The following is a 20453-nucleotide window of genomic DNA, read 5'->3' on the forward strand; positions in this document are numbered from 1 at the left end:
CTAGCAAATACTGTGACACAGTGGCTCTAGAGAGCAAAGGAGTGGATGCTTATGGTCCTGCAAACACTTTAAATGCAATTTGGTAGGTTTTACTTGATTAGCTGCTGTGTGGTCTGTAGACCGAATGCCTTATTTGTGATTGGAGAACATCAGATGTGTTGCTGCAGTGCAATGTTCTGCTTAGCTTCGTGCAAAAGGAATCCAGTTCCATGTTCCAAGACTGTGGGGTGAAATGAAATGTGGGAAGCGGGGATGGCTGGGAGATCCGCCTCAAAGGTGCTTCTCTAGATATAAATTGACATGTTAATGTAGATGCACTGAAATGATTACTGAGAGCTGATTGCTGTTTTATTTTGCATCTTTAACTGGCATATATTTGTTCTTCAGCTACATGAAGATGACAAAGGCATATGGGAAGTACTACTTTATTAATGAAAAGTAACTGGGGAAATGACTCTGAGAATCAATCCAGAGGTATTATGAAAAGAGTAAGTAAATGACCACTTTTAATTCAACTATTAGATTGTTCAGAATTAAATGATTTTAGGCTTTTACAGCTCTGATCAGTGACTACTAAGGCTACCACAGGGGATCAATACAAAGGACCCTTCCCACATCAGAGTGGCAGCAATATCCCTTGTGCAGTTGGACACTTGCCAGGTAGAGATGCAGGACTTGCTGTGCTCAGGCATCTGAGATGCAGTCATAACACTGATGCGCAGGAAGAATTCTCAAAGGACGAGTGACAATAGAACTAGAGCCCTGGTACAAGCTTATTCTGGCATTTCTACTCCATAGGTAGTTAATGAACGTAATGGGCTTAGCTTCTATCAATGTGACTTTGAGTGAGAGAGCAGCTGACTTATCTCCTGCCACGTTATCTGAGCTCATTCCTTACACAGCTAGCATATTTTTTTGGTGAAAACAATGTGTACAAAAATATCTTTATTCTATCTGTTGTCTGAACAGGTAGTCATATTGTATCACTTTGTTAATTAAATTTAATTTTGTGTCCAAGCGAACATGTCTAGCTTTGAAAAACATTGCATTTTCTTTTGTGCCCCTTCTGGATAGTGCTTTTACAAAAGTGGCAAATGATTTACACTTTCATGATAACTATAATACTTTCTTACAAGTTGATGGCAACGTGAACTTACAGAGTAGTTCTAATAGTACTCCCTATTCTGTAGCTCAACACTCATGCAGAGAGGTCTTTAAACTACAGATTCATTGTCAATACACTCACGAAGTTGGTCCAACTGCCGTTTCCATGTAAATTTCAATATTTTTTTGGAGGTAGGTGTCTTTCCTTTATCTGGAGTTCATTGTTATATCAGCAAAATAGTCTGGCTCCAGGGGAGTCTGGTAGAACCTACTGCCAGTCTGACCTGTGCTCAAGTATGACTACTGGAAAAAATGGATTTAATGGATCCATTAAAGAATTAAAATTTGAATCAAATTGCTCTGGCATCATCGAAACACCATTATCCATAAAAGCTAGCTAGTGATCGTTCTTGTTATATGTTGAAAATTCATCTGCTCTGAAAGCAGCTGGTAGAACCTGGCTCAATTCCTGGAGCTTTTTATTGAAAATCTCTTTAAGCTAGTGACAAATTTCTCTTTTCTTTCTGAGAGAGTGTTTTTCAGTGGCAATAATTTCTGGCAAACAACAAAAATATGTCCAAAACTTGTTTTTAAATTGCATTCAGGGCTATATCCAATTTCCTATATAAACTAGTTTTGAATATCACTTTTATCAGTAGTTCTGTTTCAAACAGCGTTCTTCTTCAGAATCAAGTGTCTATAGGAATATTTATTGTAGCTGGGTCAAAATACTAATTTGTTACTCCAGCTGACAAAAAGCCCGGATAAACTGAAAACTGTGACAAGTGAGACTTCTACCTCAATTATCATGAACAAAGTGCACTGAACAAAATTTGTTGGGAGGGGAATAATAATCTAATAAACACGTGCTTTAAGATATTTGAAAGCAGCTTCTTGCTGAATTCAACAAAAATGCAATTTGTCTAATCCAAAGTCATCTCTTTCTGTCAGTGTTTCACCAGTGTTGTTTCTATCACTGTTCTTCATTTTGCATCATAGTTTCGCCTATGGTGTTTTACTTTCACTAGGGAAATTCTTAAACTTTGCCACTGTTAATATCAATTCTGCCCTGGCAATACTGGAAACAGTAGAAGTCTAGTCTTGGAAGCCATTAGTGTCAGGCTTGTTTTTAAGTATATCTGCTCAAAGTCATGTTACATGACACATAACATTATGTGCTGGATTGTTACCACCATTGACTGCCAACAGCAGCTGGCTTTGCCGGGGCTGGGTACGACGATGTTAAGGTCTGAACAGAAGCTCACCAAGAGCTCTCAAATGGTTATCATATCTTGGTTGAAGGGCAGTGACAAATAGCTTAGAGCAATTTCAGATTTAATATTCTATCATTTTGGATAGAGTATGTGACTACCTCAGCACAGCGTGCTTATGATGTCATATTGTTATGGTATGTTTGTGAATAAAGATGCCTTTCATGTGAAGAAGCTTTAAGATACTGTTCATCATTTTTAGATGCTCAGTTCTCAGACCAGAAAACCAAGAAGGGCGGCTGTGCTCAGAATTTTGCCTAGTGATTTCTATATAAGTCTTAATGTTTAATTGATCCTTGCCTTGGAAAGATACCAGTCAATTTACAGCTTTTGTGTATTAAAGAATCCATCATATTACTATGTACTTATTTAAAAAAAATAAAATACCTGCTGTTTTGTTTTTCAAATTGCGCCTGATTTGTTCTACTTTTGTCTGCTAGATTAAACATCCCTTTATATAAGGAGTCAATCCACCACTCAATGTCAATGAAACCCACGTTATTTGTAGATGAATGAACCCACATTTTACTGTAGGGGTCTCTGGGGATGGAACCCCTTGCTTCTCTTGTTAAAACAACAGGGATTGCTACCTATAAGCCCTTTTGTTCCTGGAATCTGTGAGTTGATTAAAGTTCAAACGAAGGATTATTTATTTATTTCCTCCACACATAAAAGGCACATAAAACAAGTTGTAAAAATAAAAAAGGACCCCTATGATCTTACTTACACTTTGATCTTTTCTCAATGGCTTCTTGAAGTTCATGTCAGCTTCTTTACTATTCTTTATGTAACATGCTCTATCTTTCCCTGTAAATTTCCTTGCTGGTATATATACTTTTATCGATATACCCTTGATTTCCTCTCACTGTTTGCACAAACTCTTCCTTTTTTTAGCATTTTAATGCTTAGCATCTTCAATCCTAGATTCACAGTGGAAAAAGTATGCTTTTCCTAGCAGAGAGACAAGGAGGCATTTGGCAATCCCCTACTTCCTCCCATTGGGGAGTTATTTCTCCTTCTGTATTTATCATTGGGAAATCGCTTCTTTCTTCCTCCTCTTCACCTCTCTTCAGCCACCTTGTTCACGGCTACAATAATGAATTGGATATGCCTTGGGAGGTTTAAGTGATCTGCTTAGCATGCCAGTCCTCTTCAGCTCAGGTCCTAGTTCCAACCTTGGTAAGCTGCCTGCTAGAGATAAGGGAACATGATTTTGTTCCCAGCTCGGTCAAGGTGCGTAAGGCTTGCAGACCTCTGCCCGTAAGTGCTGGCTGACAAGGCTTCAGTGTCCTCAGACTCAATGGTTCCAAAATCCCAGTGAGGTTTGTGAAGACCTCTATCTCTGTTACTGCTTAAATTTTTGGGCCTGTGGCCACCACCGTAGATGTGTTTGCCATTTCAAATGTCAGTGAAAGGATTTCTAATTGAAATAGTTTGATTAAGGTGGTGGAAGATGTCTAGCTCTTATGGTAGATCTTTCTTATACAGGTGGGGTTTTTTGTTGTTTAGCACAGGGTATTCCTATAGATACTGCCTAGATTTCTCTTGTGCTTGTTTCCTGACTTCATTTTAACCAAAAGAAAACTACCTGGTTTTCCCTTTGGCCTTGCATCTCTAAGAATTAACCTGTCAAAACTTTGATGTGAGAAGGGCTATTCTTATGCCATTCCTATTGTCTCTTCAAGAGTTGGGGTTTTTTTGTTTGTTTGTTGCTGAGACATCTGTAGGCATGGCTATCTCCATGTTAAGATGTGTGGCTGGATGCATTAGAGCCTGTTGTGAGTTTCCTGAGGGTGGGGGACTTGAATAGTATCAGATAAGCTCAACTGGTGGCAAGATGAGGAAGGATGTGGCACAGATGTACTTTGCATGGATACTTCAAAGGCAAAAGCTCCTCATTATTAGATAATGAGGTATGTTGGCAGCCATGATTGTGAACTCTGTTACTCAAAGTGTGGCGTATATGTCTTGTTATTCCAATGTTTTCATTATAATCAAAATATGTAATTTGCATGCAAAAACTTCTTGCACTGAAATTCGTGCTACAATCCTTCTTGTTTAAGACACTGTAATGGCTGGTTGGGTTTTAGTCTCTGCTAATAGCAATGAAGTACCTGATATAAGCTAGTTGTTGAAGCTGTTTATGTTCTCAATGGAGAGAGAGATAGATAATGACGCCAAAGGTCTTGTTTATCCTAAATCCAGTGGGAATTGCCTCAGGTAGGTGCTGGTCTCATCTCTAGATTATAGAAAAACCCTAAACAACTAGCTTTGACTAGATGACTTCTAAAAATCTCATTTCTTCTAAATGAAGCAAGAACTCTTAAACTGGTGGCTGAAATAGCTTCAGGGGTTACTGAAATTTAAATCATCATGCTTCCATTTGTTCTGTAACTGAAACGAGGAAAATGCACTATCCATAGTTTTTACTTTATCTTCTCCTATGTGTGTCTCTGATATGTAAATTAGTGGTTCAATTAAACTTAGAAACATGTTTATAGAAGAACTGAGATCTCAAATAATAAAATGCTTTTTTCATATTGCTACAGACTGTTGAAGAAACATGTTAAGATTAAATGAACAATAAAGGTAACTTCAACTATTAGGGTACTATCTTTATGTTTCTGTGAGTACTCGTTAAATACTTCACAGATTGATTTGACCTGATTAATATTCATTAATTCATAGGTATCTTAATACCAAGGCAATTGGTATAACAGTCTGGAAAACATTGTTTGGTATCTAGTGCTCACTTTCAGTATTTAGTTTCCCACCATCATGTAGCTGGATTACATGTGTGTATATATATAGGCTTCCATATTTTTTCATGTGTGTGTATGTACCCACACACAGAATTCTGGAGCTCAGAACTTTACGTAAATGCATGAATTTTATCTATTGCTCTACCTAGCCGTCTTCCCCTTCCTTTTCTTGTGCTCCTAATGTGCCTCTGCTAGGTGTGAGTAAATGGCAAGTGATGAGCTATGGAGTGTGAGGAGGTAAGACGGGCATGATTAAATATTTACATTTTTCTTCTGGTGAAAAAAATACGTTGAAGTAGTCCCTGTCCTTGGTGCTTCCTCCACATATTAATGCCCCATTTCCCCTTATTTTGAGGAAGAAGGATGAGTTTCCCATCCTGATTTGTCACATGGCTACAGAACCAGTTACACTGTCACAGGTGAAGATGTGAAGGGTTTGGGAACAAATGCACGAGAGTACGTAGAGCAGGAGAAGGGATGGGAGCTTGCACCAGAACTGTGGCTGAGGAAAAACAAAATACAAGTAACCATGCTTCAAGAGTTAGTGTTTGCAGAGAAATTGCTGTTTAGTCAGGAGAGTGGCAAAAAAGAGGACTTGAGATTCAGAATCTTTATGGTGTGATGAAATAGCAAATCATGTATCAGTGCTATGTGCTGGAGAGCTAGATGCCCCGATGGAAGGGGGAAGTCTATAAATGAAATAGAATCATAGAATTGTTAGGGTTGGAAGGGACCTTAAAGACCATCTAGTTCCAACCCCCCCTGCCATGGGCAGGGACACCTCCCATTAGATCAGGTTGCTCAGAGCCCCATCCAGCCTGGCCTTGAACACCTCCAGGGATGGGGCTTCCACCACCTCTCTGGGCAACCTGTTCCAGTGTCTCACCGCCCTCATGGTGAAGAACTTCTTCCTAACGTCCAGTCTGAATCGTCCCATCTCTAGTTTTAATCCATTCCAGTCCTACCATTACCCGACATCCTAAAAAGTCCCTCACCAGCTTTCTTGTAGGCCCCCTTAAGATACTGGTAGGCCACTGTAAGGTCCCCTGGGAGCTGCCTTTTCTCCAGACTGAACAACCCCAACTCCCTCAGCCTGTCCTCATTGGAGAGGTGCTCCAGCACCTCTTCATTGCAAAATACCCTTTGCAATGAAGATTCGCATCGGCTACTGAAAAGCAGATAATGCCATACGCTGTGCCTGAGACTCCCGGGCACTCTCATCAGGGCGACGCTGGGTAGGGCTAGTTAAGAGCCGCAGTTGGAAACTGTTAAATGAAGCTTGCAATATTATTGTCAAAGTATTGATCACCCAGGGCTTGGTGGGAAGGAGAGGAGCCCTCCTGTGCCAAGCTGAGCAAGCTCGGCATGAACACGGGTGAAAGCGTCCCGTGTGGGCGGGCTAGCGGCGGGGCTAGCGGCGGGGCTAGCGGCGGTCCTGCCGCCCCCCCTGCCGGCTAACGGCCTTCCAGCGCCGCGCCCGTTTTTTAGTATTGCGGCTGAATTTCATTGCCGTTGGGTTGGGCTTCTCCGGGTAGGGAGTAAAACCCCTTTCCCATAGATGTTCGCCCTGTTAGTTTATTTATTTTTTTTCACTATTGTTGGCGCGATTTGGGAAAAACTTCGTCGCTTAAGGTGCTTAACCATCTTCCTGCTCACATCTTCGTGCTCATTTTTTTTGATGACTTACAAATAAATCAGAATTACATAAATTACCCCCCTCCCCCCCTTTTTTTTGCCTGCTCTTCAATAAAAATTTTTTAAAAAATGGGTTTCTTCTGGTAGAGACTACAGGTAGGAGCTGAATGTTTGTGGCTGTCGGCAATATCTTCGTTGTCAAACTAACACGAGGGGAAGTTTGATAACCTCCAGGTAAAAGCCCTTTGATTTTTATTTTAAATTCCAATAAAATTTTAGAGGTCTTGTTTGAGGCAGGATTGTTTGTGGAATATGACATCTCTGTCTCTACTTTCTGTCTTAATGCCTTGTCATAGTTCTTGATGTCTGCCTGTCAGCACAGCAAGAGGGATTTTTTCATGTCTGAATAGTCACCTTAATGATAGCAGATGGAAACACCACAGGGGGTCCAAGCCCATCACACTGTCATTGTCACAGACTGCCCTGACCTGTTTCCACTCCTCTATTTTTTTGTCCCTTTTTAAAGGAGAAATGGATGGTAATTGAAAAGGATCTTAAGCAAGACTTAGGAAGCTGCAGACAACATGATTCCCTGCTATCTCTCTCTGTTTTCACAAATAAAGTCTTAACCTCTTAAGCACCAATAAGAGTAGAAAGAAAGCTAAATTGGTAAAGCTTTATAAAGATTGGCCTACCAAAGCTTTTTCTTTTTCCTCCTCAGGATACATCCAAGCTGTGTTACATCCTCATCATGGTTGGTGGGTGTTTAATTCCTTAGATGTATCCTTTTTTGCATAGAATTATTGATTTCCTAATGAAAACTGCGTATGCACTTATCAGTCCATTGCTGTGTTATCCGCTTTGATTGCGTTGAAGTATTGTTATGCACATCAACAGGGAACTTCGAGACTTATGTCTAAAACTAGCTGTGAAGATTTATAAATTCATAGTTGTTTGCATTGGCATTTTAGGATTATTTCTTAAGGTTCCCTAATTTGATTTACAATTGTGTTAAATTGCAAGCAGTTAGACTTTAGGTTTTGGTTTTATAATAATTTTTTTATTAAAAAAACCAAATCTTTACATCATTACAACTTTAAGGAAGTGATATGTTAATGGAATAGTGAAAAAGAATTTTAGTTCTATAGCTTTTGTTTAATATCACATAATAGTTAAATCTCTCTCATATCCCTAGAGGAAAAATCAAAATCTCTGTGTTACTGGATCATAAGTAGCTTCAGAAAGTTAGACTGTGGTGACTTACAGTGAAAGTGTGAGTTCTGAATTCCCAAGAAACCTTTGTACGTGTATTTGAAAGTCCTTTCTGCCATACAGAAATAAAATTCTTTTTCCAATTTTCAGCGTTATAGTAGGTTTAAACTATTTTTCAGCGCAAATATTTTTTCATAATTCTAGTTTCTTAAATGTATGTTTTATCACCCTTGAAACTACTTAACTACATTTTGGCTGGAATATATATATTGCATTCTTAAGTTAAAATAGGGTCATATAGTGATTATCTCTATTCTTACTCAGAAGCTAAATAAAAATGAAGAATAGGATCAAGCTAGGTTAATTTCTTAAAATCTTGGATGAAAACAAGTTCAGGATACAGAAGAAATAGTGAAGTAAATGAAATAATTTTGTGGAGTATTCCATTTAAATGGAAATGGCATGCTATGACAATTACAGGTTTTTAGGTAGCAAAAGGTGAGATCAGACACTTGCTGTTTTTTTTTTTTTTTCAGAATCACCTTGGAAATGCTTACATCCAATTAAATTAAATGTGTTAAGTGACTATGCGCTTTTGAAAAATCTACTAGGCACCTGTCTAAATCCTTAGGCAATGAGTTACCTTCAAAAGTCTGGCTGTGATCTGGAAGTCTGACTGCACCAGTGATCAAGCTAATTGATTATTTTTTTTTAAATGCCTGTGCTAAATCTGTGTTCGGTAACACTCTAGGTAAATTCAGAATTGATCAGAATTGGAAAGTAAGCTAAAAAATACTCAGTGGCAAATCTTCCAGTCATTGTTCAGAAAAGACTGAAACGTGTTATTCCTTTTATCTTATCTTCTTACTTTCTATAAGCCAGTTTGACTGGATTTCATATATCAGAAAATGATTACTTTGGCTATCCTTATATCCATACTCAAAAGTCCAGCTTTAAACCAATAAAATGTACTAGTTCATAATTTAATGGAAAATGGAAGGTGGACTATTACGTGTTTATTAATAATGATTTCAAAGGCAGATTTACTGTTTGCCCCATCTGTGATAGACTTCCTTAGAAGAACGTTAATATATTCTGTAAATAACATGTTTTATTTTATACATTTCATAAATTTTTACTTTACCTTTTTTGGTATGCATTTCTTCTTACTGTGCTATGAAGTTGTATTTCAGTCCATTATAGAGTTTTGATTAGAAGGTGAGCTGGCAACTAATACTGCCTAGTTTCACTGGAGTTGATTAAAAGTGTTTGGTTTTTTAAGTTGAGCTGCCTTCTCCGTACCCTTGCAGTAAAACAGAGCAAATAAACCCAGGGGGAAAAAAAAAGAGGATTGAAAACAAACAAAAAGCCTCCTCCCAAAAAACAAGAAGCCCCCAAACTGTTAACCTTGATTTCTGATTATCTGCCTGAAATACCCAAATTGACAACGGGAAGATAAATGCCGGTGTAGTGGAAACCATTTATGTGCAAAATACTGTAAAGTGTACACAGTGGAAAATGCTGAAAGAGAAAATATGTAAAATTATTTATTTTTAATTTATCTGAATAATACTTATCCTAGCTGTGACTTGTATCTGCAAATAATCAATGAATTTTTAGGACAAGTCTCTTACAGTATCTTTAATTTTAAAAAAAAAATACTTTGTTCCTGCTTTTATTTTCTGACAGGTTGAATGCTTCCAGATATATAACTGTATAATAGATCATCTACCGGTGGTAGTCTTCAATGGATATTTCATCATTGTAGTTCAGGTAAATAATATTAAAGTATGCATAATTTCCTGATATTGTTTTCTAAGACATTTATAATGCTTGTAAATCATGAACAGTAACCAGCCACCACCTTTATCATCAGTGTAAAGACAATCATATAGTTCAAATATTTTTCTTTAAAAACAGTTCTTATTTGTGCCAGTATAAAACCTAGTACTGAGATACCAATCACGTTGAATTATTCCCTATAATTTATAGATTAAAAAAACCCCAAAAAACAAACAAACAAAAAAACCCAAAGAAAAACACAACAGAAGGCTGGCTGCTGAGAGTATCGAAGGTGAAAGTACCTGAACTAATACCAGCAAGTGGCTGTTTGGTTGTTAGTTTTCTGTCCAACATATAAAAATGCAATATAGGTGTTCGCATTTCCGTTCTTAATTCATTCTGCCGAACATTCATTGCTATGTTTACTGCCTATGTATATATAATCTCATTACTGGCTTTGCAGCCATTTGATTTTACTCAAAGGTCAGCTTTGATGTTATTTCTATTTCCAGGCCTCCCTTAAATCGTGTTCTGAGGTTGATCTTTGACAGAGCGACTGCAGCTGAAAACAGTGGTATTCCAAGACTTTTCTGAATCCTAATGTTTATCTGCTGATTGGATGTGACAAGTGAATTAATTCCTGCTTTGTCATAGTTATCTGATATAATAAAATAATTGGGCTTAGAGAAAGAGTGGAGGAAAGGGGGTGGGGGGGAGGCACAGACACATTGAAAAGCTAGCCTTGTGAATCTCCCTAGAAATGTCCTGCCTGATAACAGTGTAGCACAACACTACTTTATCATCAGTTCTTCATGCTTTCAATAGGTACAAAATTTAGGTAATTTATTACATCCTTCTTATAACAGGGTGTGTCCTACAAGGAATAGGAATACCATTTCCATTCCTGCCTGCAAAAGTCTAATAAGTTGTTTCAATTCAGCGCTTACTGGAAAGTGGAAAAAAAAGGATGACACTTGTTTTGAAATTTGCTAAAATGTATCTTAAGTAAAAATTGCCAAAAAGCTAAACAAGAAGCTGCTTAGGCTTCTTAATACCTTATGTGCACTTTTGTCCCCTGTATAATCTTGATCCCGTAAGTGCTTGTGCATCCAAGTTCCCAGTAGTCAACACTATGTATACGAGTAGCTTCATTCAATTTAATGAGAATGCTTATGGGGTCAGAACAGGCAGACATAAACGTATGTGTTCTGCAGAATAAGAATCTATATTTCCATTATCACATGTGCGTATTGATTTTTAAGTACTAGCCAAGAAAGTCTGTTATCTACAACAATAATAACCTAAATTTATCTTTCTCAAGTCTTTCGTTGCTCTTGCTCACTGGCTGGCTCTCTGAAGGATAGTTGAGGTTTGTACAAGCAAGTTCTGTTTTTATACAATTACTTAACATAATGCTCATGTATATCTAAAACAAGTAGTCACAATGTTTGCTTAGTTGAAGTCTTTCTTTTCCATCATCTCTCCCATGCCCAGTTTTTCCAAGGTGCTGTAAGCACAGTTTTTCCCGCGGGAAGGCTCTTGTGTGGGTACAGAATCCACGTGTATTCTATAATGATAAAATCCTCAGGAATATATCTGCCAGCTCAAACTTTATTTCTATTTCTGTAGTGGTAAGGTGTAACACTAACTTTTCACGGGAGAAAGTAGAAACTTCAGGAAACGGAACATATACCACTTGATGTTGGTTACTGATACGGGGGGCAAGCCTGCCTGTCAGTGAAGCTCACAGAAAGATTCTGAGCCTACAAGAAACCTTGTGTTCCCCTGGATATGTGGTGCCAGAAAACTGTTTCACTATCAGCATCTTCCTCTCTAGCGCTTGCAATTTGGGGAAAATATGTCTGGACATTACTATGCTCATAATCCCTGCAGCCAGGATCACTGCGATTGTTTGAAAAAGTTTGAGGACTGTTTCACGCTACATCTGGGGTCAGAGCAAAACGAGAATTAGATGATGATTTCTTTCTTCTTTGTTCCAGTTTAACTGGAAGTATGGCATGGAACTTGTGTCCATTTTTGTTATGGTTTCAGTTTACTTCAGCTTTATGCTGATTATTATTAGTTACACTACCATAAAACACTTCAATTATGTCTTATTGGTACATTTCATTCTGTTTTCTCAATAGTAATATGAGGCCAAAATGGAATTCTTATATGAGAAAGCACTTATTTAAGGAAATACATCCTTGCCAAAGCTCTAAAAATCAATCTCTCTTGCCTTTGCTTACCCTTAGTTGGAAACTTATTCAGAACTCCCAGAAAATTTCTGGTGTACAGACTACCATGCGCTTCACGTCTTGGCCAGGATTGACACGAAAAGCTGTTATACACAGTAGAAGGTCAGTATGTTCATTTTTGTTGCAACATATAAAATGAATCTTACTGAAGAGTTATTTTCTTCCTGTTTTCTTGCAATTTAAGATCTTGATTTTTCCTTGTATGGCCCGTGGATCCGCAGGATCCTGTTACAGTTCTGTTAATTTTTACAGATGTACCATAAGTTCACCTCTTCCGTGGAGTAAAGACTTTACAATATTTGTTTTCAAGTAAGATTTGGAAATGAATGCATATCAAACATATCTATAGGAAAAGGTACTGGAAGCGTATCTTTGTATTTTATTTATATAAAATAAGATTTTAGAATATTAATTTAATACCATAATTTTTTTTACATAAAGGGTCTCAATGCAGAAGTAATTAGCTTATGAAATCAAGTGTATTAATAACTGAATACTCAAGTATTTAGGTACAAATTAAACTTTTTACTCATGTAAAATCAAGAGGCAATTTATCCCTAAGAAGCAGGTACTGAACTAGGATTGATAACCCACTTGGTGTAAAGCTGTTACCTACTCCAAGCTATCTAGACTACCTTTATTTTTAGGTGAGGTGAATAAGTATTTGTAAAGAGCTATTAATTTCATCCTAAAGTAAATTTCCAGACAGAAGCATCAATGGAGTGTAATCCAGGAAATCTTTCTCATGAATGGCTATAGAGATGGATTGCTTCGCATGCAGATATCTGAAGTGAACTGAGATGAACCTCACTTCTCTGGCTATTCCCGACTCAATGATGGACAAGCCACTTGTCTTAGAAGAACTTAAATAATTTTGGTTAGAGGGTCTTTATACAGCAGTTTGCCACTATGATCACTGTAATGCCATCGGTTTTGGATAAATTCCTGATCTGACTCTACTACTGTATACAAACTCAATAGACAACACTGGAACTTAGTTCCCTTTCTTGGTGGGAGGCAGGAATGGTGCACGCAGGAGAAGCTACAAGTGATTAGTCCTTATCTCACTTGAAGGCTTGAGTTTTACCCAACTTCGACCTGGACAGGCTGGAGAGCTGGGCAGAGAAGAACCTAATGAGGTTCAACAAAAGCAAGTGTAGGGTCCTGCACCTGGGAAGGAAGAATGCCAAACACCAGTATAGGTTAGGGGCGGACATGCTGGGAAGCAGCTCTGAGGAGAAGGAGCTGGGGGTCCTGGTAGACAGCAAATTATCCATGAGCCAGCAGTGTGCCCTTGTCGCCAAGAAGGCCAATGGCATCCTGGGCTGCATAGGGAAGACTGTGGCCAGTAGGTCGAGGGAGGTCATTCTCCCCCTCTACTCTGCACTGGTGAGGCCACAACTGGAGTACTGTGTCCAGTTTTGGGCTCCCCAGTTCAAGAGGGACAGGGAACTACTGGAGCGAGTCCAGCGTAGGGCAACCAAGATGATTATGGGACTGGAGCACCTCCCTTATGAGGAAAGGCTGAAAGAGCTGGGACTCTTTAGCCTGGAGAAGAGAAGGTTGAGGGGGGACCAGACTAATGTTTACAAGTATCTAAAGGGTGGGTTTAAGGAGGACGGAGCCAGGCTCTTTTCAATGGTTCCCAGCGACAGGACAAGGGGCAATGGGCACAAGCTAGAACATAGGAAGTTCTGTTCAAATACACGGAAAAACTTCTTTACAGTGAGGGTGACAGAGCACTGGGACAGGCTGCCCAGGGAGGTTGTGGAGTCCCCTTCTCTGGAGATTTTCAAGACCCGCCTGGATGCAGCCCTGAGGGATGTGGTTTAGGCAATCCTGCTCTAGCAGGGGAGTTGGACTAGATGATCTCTAGAGGTCCCTTCCAACTCTGAAGATTCCGTGATTCCGTGATTCATTTAGACAATGGAATAGTAATATGCTTAACTTCTTTTTTTTTTTTTCTTCAAAATAGTCAGCTTAAACAGCGTTTATTCATTATGCAGTGGTTTCATATTTCACCAACTCACAGTGACCTAATATCTCTCAATGGCACTTTATGATCAGGAACATTTGAATCTTAAGGGGGCCTACAAGAAAGCTGGCGAGGGACTTTTTAGGATGTCGGGTAATGGTAGGACTAGGGGGAATAGATTAAAACTAGAGATGGGTCGATTCAGACTGGATGTTAGGAAGAAGTTCTTCACCATGAGGGTGGTGAGACAGTGGAACAGGTTGCCCAGAGAAGTTGTGGCTGCCCCATCCCTGGAGGTATTCAAGGCCAGGCTGGATGGGGCTCTGAGCAACCTGGACTAGTGGGAAGTGTCCAGGTTGGGGTTGGAACTAGATGATCTTTAGGGTCCCTTCCAACCCTAACAACTCTATGATTCTATGAATATTCCTAGTGCAAATATGTTATAAAAATGAAAGGAATAGCTAATACAAACTTAAAAACAGAAATCGTGCTTATATTTTGTGGCTTTGATATCAGAAAACAGGATGAAAGAATCCAACAGTTATGCATCTGGAATTAACACTATATTATAATTTGTAATGTGATATCTTCAAGAGGGAACCTTTAAAGCTAAATTCAAGGTAAAGGTGCCAGATACAGCATTTTTATTTTCTGAATCTTAACGTTCAGCGAGGTGCAGAAAGCACTAAGAAGATTACACTAAGAGGGGAAAAGGCTCAGGTGCATGTTCTGGATGTATATGCTTTAAAAATGTCTTCAGGTCTAGGTATTAGAGCTGAGCCCCTGGCTGTTACTTTTAATCTTTTATTGCCAAGTAAAACCTTTCCAGCAGAGGAGAATTCAGGATGTATAATCCTTGTGCATAAGCCTGGGATTGTAGCTAACCTTGACAATTACAACCTGTTGTTCTTTTATCACTATTGAGAAAGATGATCTATGAACCAGCAAGTTGGGATAGACAACCATCAGCTAATACAATCCCTCAGTGTTCTGTCTGCTGGTTTGGGTTTTGTTTTTTTGTTTTTTTTGGAAGGGGGCTGGGGGAGAGTTGTTGTTGGTTTTTGGTTTTTTTTGACAAATAAATATTGCCCTTGTGGAGTTCAGCAGTCTATTTCTGCTAGGAGTTTTGGAAGAGTTATTATGTACCCCTCTGTGTTCTTGATCTTTTGCAGAATGTGGAACAATTTAAACTTCTCTGCAAAGGTTACTAATTTCTTTCATTCATAGAGGGAAACTTTCAGTATTTTATGGATAATTCAAGTCTGACTTTCCATCATGCTTTTGCATGTTGTGTCTAACCATTCAGTCAAGGTATTTTGAATAGAAGAAAGCACAACAGATGAAAATAATTGAGACTTGCTTGTGAATTAAACACCTTAAGTAGAGCATTAGCCCTTTACTATGAGTATTCTGTGAAACTATAGTTACTAGAATGAATGTTTGTCAATATAAAAAAAAAACATAAGAGGGAAAAACTTATACTACCTATGGTTTTGATTTGACTGCACTGGCATTCTTTATTGAAGTCGTTTCCCCTGCAATATTTTTTTTAATAATACAAACTAACTAAAACTTTTTTTAATTCTCTAATTTACATTTTTTTTGTTTTATTGTATAGCTTTTTATTAGATGCATATTATCTTCTACATTTCTAAGTTTTATAATTTTACTAAAGGGGAATTTGGTATTTTGTCTTATGCTTAAAACTCTGATTAGTGCAATAAAGGCACCTTATCTGTATTGTGTGATATAATAGTTGTGTGGCATGATAAAACAATCAGCGTAACTCTGCTGCTGCTGTTTGCAAACTTTTTGAACTTTGTTTGCAGCTTTGACCGCTCTAACTCAGCTAATGCCTGTCATGGGCTGGTGGTCTTGAACAAACTGTAAAATAAATTGAAAAAGCTTAAGTCCCCAAGAAGAAAGTTAATGGCCAGTCATTTCTATAGATGCTATTTCTTCTGGTTCTGCATTTTTAAACACTTCAAGTGGGATAGGAGGAGCATGATGTTGGCTCTTTTATTGTCACAGCCATGGTGCCTCTTTGCATTCCTGGGATTTGGTCTGTGATCAACCACTAAATGAAATATTAGAAGATTAAAGCCTTTGATCTAAAATTAAATCATTAATATTAGAATGCCTCAGACTTTTCTCCATCCCTTGTGCAAATAGGCCAGTTCAGTAACTCTTGTATAAAGAATATCATATCCACCAGAAGATAGCTTTGCATTATAAGTCCAAAGTGCATTTTTTATTATAGATACACTATGACTTTGTTAGCACAGTAAAATTGTAAGTATAATAACATTAACTTATTTTGATAGGCTTAGGCTGATCCCAAGGTGGTTTGTGCCTTTGCCACTGAGAAAATGATGATGGCACTTCCCAGAGAAAACGCCCTCAGATACCTCAATGGCACCTCAATGGCACCTCAAATTGGTACCGTTGATGTTCTGGCCTCTGGCTAATGTATGACTGCTGACTAGCTATTGTACCTGTAGGCTGTGATACTTCCTTTTGTGACAGTGTGAAAAATCAGCCATGAACATAAATTGTGTGGGTATCTGAACTGGGCTTTGCACTTTGACTTGTTTGTGCGAATGTACAATATTCTTATTTTGTAGGATGATGTTATAAAAGCTTAAAGCTCATCAAGGTTTCATGAGAACTGTATTAGATTTTTTTGGTCTGGTTTCCTCCAAGAACAAGGTGTATCTCCATCTCCCTGTTCCTGTGTTTTTATTTTTAAGATCATGAAGTTATTTCAGTGTAAAATTTAACAGGTAAGATATTTTTTTAAAAAAGGTCTTTCAAGTCTCGTGAAAATATACTGGTTGTTAGAAAGAGCAAGTCTTAGTACCAAGCAATCCACAAAAGAATGACTTGTCTCATGGCTGAGCTGTTGAACTGCAGTTTTTCACCTTGCCTACTTGTACACTGAGAATCCAACTCAAAGTCATAAATCCATAGGAAACTAAGCTTTGTGAACTCTGTTTTCCCGTAACTAGTTGCTCTTTCCTTCTGAAGACTGAATTTCCTCCATACAATACAAATTGCTCCAACTTGTGCTGACCAGCAGAGATTCTGCTACATTTTTGCGACAGCGAACAGGAAATTATCAACCTGAACAGAAATATTGTCCCTTCCATCAGTCTTACAAACACTGATTAATATCACAAGAAGATACAACGAAACATCTGTTGCAATTACATCATTGTGCAAGTGTGTTACTTCTAATGAAGGGTTGTTCTTTTCGTAAAGGACTCTCATCTTCCTGGCATCACAAGATCTTGGGAATATACCATCTCTGCTCCCAACAAGTGTGGAGGAGATGAGAGGAAGGGCAGTCATTCTGATCCTTCTATCCGGTGTGGGCTGTAGAAGGCTTCAAAGTGCCCAGTAAGGAGGGCTGACTCTTCTTTCACTGTATTTGCACCCTCACTGGATTTTGACTTTTTCCCACATGACAACAACAGTGGTTTTGGTACTACTTCAAAGTTGAAGAGGATAGATTGATTTGAATTTCAGAGAGAATTTAATTTTATAACCTGGGAATCTGTCATGCAGGAAAAAATAACCTCTCAGGCTAAACCATAAATGATATATTATAAAAAATATATATATTCCTTAGTTTAATTGTTAGGAGATAATCTCTAGTTTTTTAGTTTTGCCAGTGTAATGATTGCACAAGTCACCAGGAGGAAAAAAATATACTTAAAATGCTTCTAGTGCAAATAAGTGTCTCAGGTTTTTCTTGTGTGTTTTGGTTTTTTTTTGAAGTAAAATATTACAGGGAAATCTGAGCCAGGATTTATGGGGGGAAGGGGCAGGGGAAATTGGCTGTTGTGTTTGGGTTGTTTTCCCCTTTACTATGCTTGGAAGGAGTTATAGTGTCTAAGCCTTGTGGTCACAGAAGCATAAGCTGATGACAGAAAGTAGTCATGAGAAAAGTAAAGACACAGCTGAAAACTTCTAACTAACCTTTCCTTGAAAAAGGCACGGTTGAAAATAATACTAAAATTTAATGCAACATATTGTCCTTATAAATACCTTGTAAATACTGATAAGGAATAGAAAAATAACTGAATATCAGATAATTCCTGAAACAGGAAGTAAGTTATCTATTTGAAATTGTTACCCCTCCTATCTAATTTTAAATTTCATTTACTTAAAATACGCCTTTGCAACTATTCAAACGTTCTGGCAAATCACGTAGGTCAGTAAGTTTGCCTAGAGAAGGTATAAGTCAGTCCAAAGTTCACTTGATTCTAGGCTTTTATTCCAAATCTCTTGTTCAAAATCAGGATTCAACTATTACATTTCAGTTCTAACTTTTTTCCTCTGTGATTTAGCCCTACGTTCCTCTCATTTCATTGGAAAACAAAACAGAGGTTAGATTTTTTTTTTTTTAGATTTTCACATCATTTAGTAGCTGTTTCTCTTATTTCCAGCTTGGAATCTTCCTTACTAGCAAAGTGATATTTTGAAATTTCAGTAACAATAACTTGTTCTCAGCAGGAAACAAGTTATCTGTACAGTTTTAATCATTGTTTTTTATAGTACGAAGATCATCTAATTAGAAATAAATAATATGGACCTCTAAGTTCATGAAACTTTTAGAAAAATACAGTAGAGGTATGTAGTTAAGATTTGTTTTTTTTATGTACTGGATTTTTATTTTTTCTACACCTTTTCACTGCAGGGCGGTGTGGGAGTTTTACTGTGGTAGCAACTTCTATAGTTGCACTTAGACTGCACAACAAAGAATGATACAAGGGAGAGTGAGGAGGGCCACCGAAATGACGCAAGGGCTGGAGTGAGCGCAAAGAGGCGGTGGGAGGTGACCCTGTTCAGCCGGGAGCAGGGAAGCTTTGGGGAGATCTGGTAGCAGCATTCTGATACCTGTGAAGAGGCTGGTGATCCCAGGCTCTTGGGATAATGAAAGACGATTCCATAAAATGAAAGAAGAGATTTAATGATATAGATGAAAAGTATTTCCTTTAAGGATGATTAAGCGTTGAAACAAGGTGGCAAAAGGCTTATGGAATCTCCATCCTTGGAGGGTTTCAAGACCTGAAAGGACTAAGCCCTGAACAACGAGGTTCAAATTCAGTGTTGACCCAGCTCTGAGCAGGATTTTTGGAGTAGATGAACTCCTAAAGTCTCTTCCAACATGAATGATTATGTGACTTAGTCTTTTTTTTTTTCTTTGTCACCAAGCCTTACGAAAGCATTTTCTTGATGAAACGTTTTCTAGAAACAACGGAGCTGACGTGATCCCGTATTTCTCTGTGGCCTTCTATTCTACTCCAACAATGCAAACGGGGTAAAAACAGCTCCCTGTGATGTGTCTTTAACAACTGGACTGCCTTAATAATCAACAATTATTCCTGCTTCTCTGTTCTCTTAACTGACAGCAGAGGGAGCATATTCAAATGAGAGTTCATATTCAGATTCTGGAGAGAAAGTTAGAGACGGTGGCTTTGAGACAGCCAGAACCAAGTTATTGGCTAGCACAGAGTAATAATTTTATCCCTTGGCAAGGGTCCTGTTGGAGGTGATGGAAACTGTGGGGAAAAACTGCTGTTGCTGTCCTGTTCTTGACTCATCCTCACTGATGATAGAGCATAACCTGATGCCATAAATTGCAAATGCAAGCATTTCTATAACTGATTCCTGAAGAAAAGGAGAAAGCTGGTTTTTGCCACTTTGTTGTACGCGTTAATTGAAAACAAATGTATTGAACCTTTAGAAAGCTTAGAAAAGGCTTGGAGTATGCACTTGTGAAGATCAGTACAGCTTGGATAAAATAAAAAAACCTGGAGTATATTTAAAAATTATTTCTATGTGAAAAACAGATGATATTTCTTTATAAAATTAAAATAGTTTTGTGATATGTTTTTTTTAAAGTGTATTACATACCAGTTATTACTAAAGCCTTGCTTAGCCCACAGTCACATGCCAAGAACCAATTATTGATGTTCTGAATATTAATTGCTTCCACCACATTATCTTTGTTATGAAGCTTCACCTCTTGATGAATGTAACTGGTCGCTAAATGCCAAATCAGTCCTATCAAGTTCAAGGCAAAGGTCTGGCAACAGCAGAGCCATTCCACGCTCATCAAGTAGATTAGCACATTGCCGACTTTATTGCTAAATGTGAACTACTTGTACTGCGCAGATTTATCCGAAAGGAGGTGGTGATACTGTAAGTAGCACATCAGTCAGTCAGCAGAAGGAGTATTAGCCGGTTTAGCCTGAGAATAGCGTTATACTGACTATTATTTGGAGGTTTGGTTTCTGTCTAGAGTTGCAGGACAAATTATACAAATAGCTCATTTTGGGGGGGTTATACTTTATGTGCTGAAGTGATTTATAGGGTTTAGTTAAACTCAAACTTGGTTATCTCTGCTATTCAAACATCTTTTTTACAGATCCACTGAAGTGGAAAC

At 38.2% G+C, this 20453-nt stretch overlaps 1 long non-coding RNA gene across 2 annotated transcripts in view; it reads left to right on the forward strand.

Annotated features, from left to right (window-relative positions):
• Positions 1-6918: 6918 nt before the first annotated feature.
• Positions 6919-20453, forward strand: part of LOC141742842 (uncharacterized) — a 74339-nt gene continuing 60804 nt past the window's right edge. For both annotated transcript variants that reach the window (XR_012586893.1, XR_012586894.1), the window contains exons 1-6: positions 6919-7006; positions 7494-7530; positions 9674-9757; positions 10279-10340; positions 11088-11135; positions 12022-12126. This is a non-coding gene — a long non-coding RNA (uncharacterized LOC141742842). The remainder of the gene's footprint in view (positions 7007-7493; positions 7531-9673; positions 9758-10278; positions 10341-11087; positions 11136-12021; positions 12127-20453) is intronic.

This window comes from Larus michahellis, chromosome 4 (assembly GCF_964199755.1).
Source record: "Larus michahellis chromosome 4, bLarMic1.1, whole genome shotgun sequence".
Taxonomy (NCBI): domain Eukaryota; kingdom Metazoa; phylum Chordata; class Aves; order Charadriiformes; family Laridae; genus Larus; species Larus michahellis.